The 5,335-nt window shown below is 41.8% G+C and overlaps 1 non-coding gene across 1 annotated transcript; it reads right to left on the reverse strand.

Annotated features, from left to right (window-relative positions):
* Window positions 1-230: 230 nt before the first annotated feature.
* Window positions 231-338, reverse strand: LOC112713335 (small nucleolar RNA R71). Its single transcript, XR_003158309.1, has one exon. It is a non-coding gene; the product is annotated as a small nucleolar RNA R71 (small nucleolar RNA).
* Between the last annotated feature and the right edge of the window lie 4,997 nt (window positions 339-5,335).

The following is a 5,335-nucleotide window of genomic DNA, read 5'->3' on the forward strand; positions in this document are numbered from 1 at the left end:
GACTTCCATTGGAAGATCCTCATCAGTTTTTAGCTGAATTCTTGCAAATCTGTGACACTGTCAAGACTAATGGGGTTGACCTTGAGGTCTACAGACTTATGCTATTCCCTTTTGCTATAAGAGACAGAGCTAGGACATGGTTGGACTCACAACCTAAAGAAAGCCTGAACTCTTGGGAAAAGCTAGTCAATGCCTTCTTGGCAAAGTTCTTTCCACCTCAAAAATTGAGTAAGCTTAGAGTGGAAGTCCAAACCTTCAGACAGAAGGAAGGAGAATCCCTCTATGAAGCTTGGGAAAGATACAAACAATTAATCAGAAAGTGTCCCTCTGATATGCTTTCTGAATGGAGCATCATAGGTATTTCCTATGATGGTCTGTCTGAACTGTCCAAGATGTCATTAGATAGCTCTGCTGGATGATCTCTTCATCTGAAGAAGACGCCTGCAGAAGCCCAAGAACTAATTGAAATGGTTGCAAATAACCAATTCATGTACACTTCTGAAAGGAATCCTGTGAACAATGGGACAAATCAGAAGAAAGGAGTTCTTGAGATTGATACTCTGAATGCCATATTGGCTCAGAACAAGATATTGACTCAGCAAGTCAATTTGATTTCTCAAAGTCAGTCTGGAATGCAATCTGCACCAGGCAGTACTAAGGACGCTTCATCTGAAGAAGAAGCTTATGATCCTGAGAACCCTTCAATGGAAGAGGTGAATTACATGGGAGAACCCTATGGAAACACCTATAATCTTTCATGGAGAAATCATCCAAATCTCTCATGGAAGGATCAACAGAGACCTCAACAAGGTTTCAACAACAATAATGGTGAAGGAAACAGGTTTAGCAATGGCAAGCCCTTTCCATCATCTTCTCAGCAACAGACAGAAAATTCTGAGCAGAGCCACTCTGACTTAGCAACCATAGTCTCTGATCTAATCAAAACCACCCAGAGTTTCATGACTGAAACAAGGTCCTCCATTAGAAACTTGGAGGCACGAGTGGGTCAGCTGAGTAAGAAAATTACTGAACTCCCTCCTAGTACTCTTCCAAGCAATACAGAAGAGAATCCAAAAGGAGAGTGCAAGGCCATCAACATGGCCGAATTTGGAGAGGAGGGAGAGGCAGTGAACGCCACTGAGGAAGACCTCAATGGATGTTCACTGGCCTCCAATGAGTTCCCTAATGAGGAACCATGGGAATCTGAGGCTCACATTGAGACCATAGAGATTCCAATGGATTTACTTCTGCCATTCATGAGCTCTGATGAGTATTCTTCCTCTGAAGAGGATGAGTATGTCGCCGAAGAGCAAGTTGCTAAATACCTTGGAGCAATCATGAAGCTAAATGACAAGTTATTTAGTAATGAGACTTGGGAGGATGCACCCCCTTTGCTCACCAAAGAACTGAATGACTTGTCTAGGCAGAGATTACCTCAAAAGAGACAAGATCATGGGAAGTTTTCAATACCTTGCGCCATAGGCACCATGACCTTCAAGAGGGCTCTGTGTGACCTAGGGTCAAGCATAAACCTCATGCCTCTCTCTGTAATGGAGAAGTTAGGAATCTTTGAGGTGCAAGCTGCAAAAATCTCACTAGAGATGGCAGACAATTCAAGAAAACAAGCTTATGGACTTGTAGAGGATGTTCTGGTAAAAGTTGAAGACCATTAAATCCCTGTTGATTTCATAGTCCTAGAGACTGGGAAGTGCATGGATGAATCCATCATCCTTGGCAGACCCTTTCTAGCCACAGCAAAGGCTGTGATTGATGTGGACAGAGGAGAATTGATCATTCAAGTGAATGAAGAATCCCTTGTGTTTAAGGCTCAAGGATATCCCTCTGTAACCATGGAGAGGAAGCATGAAGAGCTTCTCTCAAAACAGAGCCAAATAGAGCCCCCACAGTCGAACTCTAAGTTTGGTGTTGGGAGGCCACAACCAAATTCTAAGTTTGGTGTTGAACCCCCACATTCAAACTCTAAGTTTGGTGTTGGGAGGTTCCAACATTGCTCTGAGTATCTGTGAGGCTCCATGAAAGCCCTCTGTCAAGCTACTGACATTAAAGAAGCGCTTGTTGGGAGGCAACCCAATGTTATATTTTATCTATTTTCCTTTGTTATTTTATGTTTTCTGTAGGTTGATGATCATGAGAAGTCACAAAATCAGTTGAAAAAGCAAAAAAAAAAGAATGAAAAATAGAAAGAAAAACAGCATACCCTGGAGGAGAACTTGCTGGCGTTTAAACGCCAGTGAAGCTAGCAAATGGGCGTTTAACGCCCAGTCTGGCACCATTCTGGGTGTTTAACGCCAGAAAGGGGCACCAGACTGGCGTTAAACGCCAGGAAAGGGCAAGAAGTTGGCGTTAAACGCCAGAAATGGGCACCAGCCTGGCGTTTAACGCCAGAATTGGCATAAAGAGCATTTTTGCTCGCCACTTGGTGCAGGGATGACTTTTCCTTGACACCTCAGGATCTGTGGACCCCACAGGATCCCCACCTACCCCACCACTCTCTCTCTTCTTCACCCATTCACCAATCACCTCAACACCTCTTCCCCAAAAACCCCTCACCTATCAAATCCCATCTTTCTCTTCACCACTCACATCCATCCTTCATAAAACCCCACCTACCTAACCATTCAAATTCAAACCACTTTCCCTCCCAAACCCACCCATACATGACCGAACCCTACCCCTCTCTCCACTCCTATATAAACCCATCTTCACTCCTTCATTTTCACACAACCTAAACACTACTTCTCCCCCTTTGGCCGAACCACAAAGCCATCTCCATCTCCTTCATTTCTTCTTCTTCTACTCTCTTCTTTCTTCTTTTGCTCGAGGACGAGCAAACCTTTTAAGTTTGGTGTGGTAAAAGCATTGCTTTTTGTTTTTCCATAACCATTTATGGCATCCAAGGCCGGAGAAACCTCTAGAAAGAGGAAAGGGAAGGCAAAAGCTTTCACCTCCGAGTCATGGGAGATGGAGAGATTCATCTCAAGGGTGCATCAATACCACTTCTATGAAGTTGTGGCCTTGAAGAAGGTGATCCCCGAGGTCCCTTTCAAACTCAAAAAGAGTGAATATCCGGAGATCCGACATGAGATTCGAAGAAGAGGTTGGGAAGTTCTTACCAACCCCATTCAACAAGTCAGAATCTTAATGGTTCAAGAATTCTATGCTAATGCATGGATCACCATGAACCATGATCAAAGTGTGAACCCGGACCCAAAGAATTGGCTTACAATGGTTCGGGGGAAATACTTGGATTTTAGTCCAGAAAATGTAAGGTTGGCATTCAACTTGCCCATGATGCAAGAAGATGAACACCCTTACACTAGAAGGGTCAACTTTGATCAAAGGTTGGACCAAGTCCTCATAGACATCTGTGAAGAGGGCACTCAATGGAAGAGAGATTCAAGAGGAAAGCCGGTTCAATTGAGAAGGCATGACCTCAAGCCCGTGGCTGGAGGATGGTTGGAGTTTATCCAATGCTCAATCATTCCGACTAGCAACCGGTCCGAAGTTACTATAGACCGGGCTATCATGATTCATAGCATCATGATTGGAGAGGAAGTAGAAGTTCATGAGGTTATATCCCAAGAACTTTATAAGGTGGCGGACAAGTCCTCTACCTTGGCAAGGTTAGCCTTTCCTCATCTCATTTGTCACCTCTGTTATTCAGTTGAAATTGACATAGAGGGAGACATCCCCATTGATAAGGACAAGCCCATCACTAAGAAAAGGATGGAGCAAACAAGAGACCCCTTTCATCATGAAATCCCTGAGATGCCTCAAGGGATGCACTTTCCTCCACAAAACTATTGGGAGCAAATCAATACCTCCCTAGGAGAGTTAAGTTCCAACATGGGACAACTAAGGGTGGAGCACCAAGAACATTCCATCCTCCTCCATGAAATTAGAGAAGATCAAAGAATCATGAGAGAGGAGCAACAAAGGCAAGGAAGAGACATTGAGGAGCTCAAGCACTCCATAAGATCTTCAAGAGGAAGAACAAGCCGCCATCACTAAGGTGGACCCGTTCTTTAATCTCCTTGTTCTTTATTTTTCTGTTTTTTGAAAATTATGCTTATGTTTACCTATGTTTGTGTCTTATGATCAGTAGTGTCTTAGTGTCTATGCCTTAAAGTTATGAATGTCCTATGAATCCATCACCTTTCTTGAATGAAAAATGTTCTTAATTGAAAAAGAGAAGAATTGCATGAATTTTAAATTTTATAACAGATTAATTACTTTGATGTGGTGGCAATACTTTAGATTTCTGAATGTATGCTTAAACAGTGCATATGTCTTTTGAATTTGTTGTTCATGAATGTTGGCTCTTGAAAGAATGATGAAAAAGGAGACATGTTACTGAGGATCTGAAAAATCATAAAAATGATTCTTGAAGCAAGAAAAAGCAGTGAATACAAAAAAAAGAGAAAAAAAGAGAAAAACGAAAAAAAGAGAGAAAGGAAAAAATAAAGTTGTGATCTAAAGCAAAAAGAGTGTGCTTAAGAACCCTGGACACCTCTAATTGGGGACTCTAGCAAAGCTGAGTCACAATCTGAAAAGGTTCACCCAATTATGTGTCTGTGGCATGTATGTATCCGGTGGTAATACTGGAAGACAGAGTGCTTTGGGCCACGGCCAAGACTCATAAAGTAGCTGTGTTCAAGAATCATCGTACTTAACTAGGAAAATCAATAACACTATCTGGATTCTGAGTTCCTATAGAAGCCAATCATTCTGAATTTCAAAGGATAGAGTGAGATGCCAAAACTATTCAGAGGCAAAAAGCTAAAGCCCCGCTCATCTAATTAATACTGATCTTCATAGATGTTTTTGGAGTTCATTGCATATTCTTTTCTTTTTATCTTATTTGATTTTCAGTTGCTTGGGGACAAGCAACAATTTAAGTTTGTTGTTGTGATGAGCGGATAATTTTTACGCTTTTTGCCATTGTTTTTAGTATGTTTTTAGTATGTTTTAGTTAGTTTTTAGTATATTTTTATTAGTTTTTAGTTAAAATTCACTTTTCTGGACTTTACTATGAGTTTGTGTGTTTTTCTGTGATTTCAGGTATTTTCTGGCTGAAATTGAGGGACCTGAGCAAAAATCTGATTCAGAGGCTGAAAAGGACTGCAGATTCTGTTGGATTCTAACCTCCCTGCACTCGAAGTGAATTTTCTGGAGCTACAGAAGCCCAATTGGCGCTCTCTCAACAGCGTTGGAAAGTAGACATCCTGGGATTTCCAGCAATATATAATAGTCCATACTTTGCCCGAGATTTGATGGCCCAAACCGGCGTTCCAAATCAGCTCAAAACTGCCCG

The sequence above is a fragment of the Arachis hypogaea genome, chromosome 9 (genome assembly GCF_003086295.3).
Source record: "Arachis hypogaea cultivar Tifrunner chromosome 9, arahy.Tifrunner.gnm2.J5K5, whole genome shotgun sequence".
In the NCBI taxonomy this organism is placed as follows: domain Eukaryota; kingdom Viridiplantae; phylum Streptophyta; class Magnoliopsida; order Fabales; family Fabaceae; genus Arachis; species Arachis hypogaea.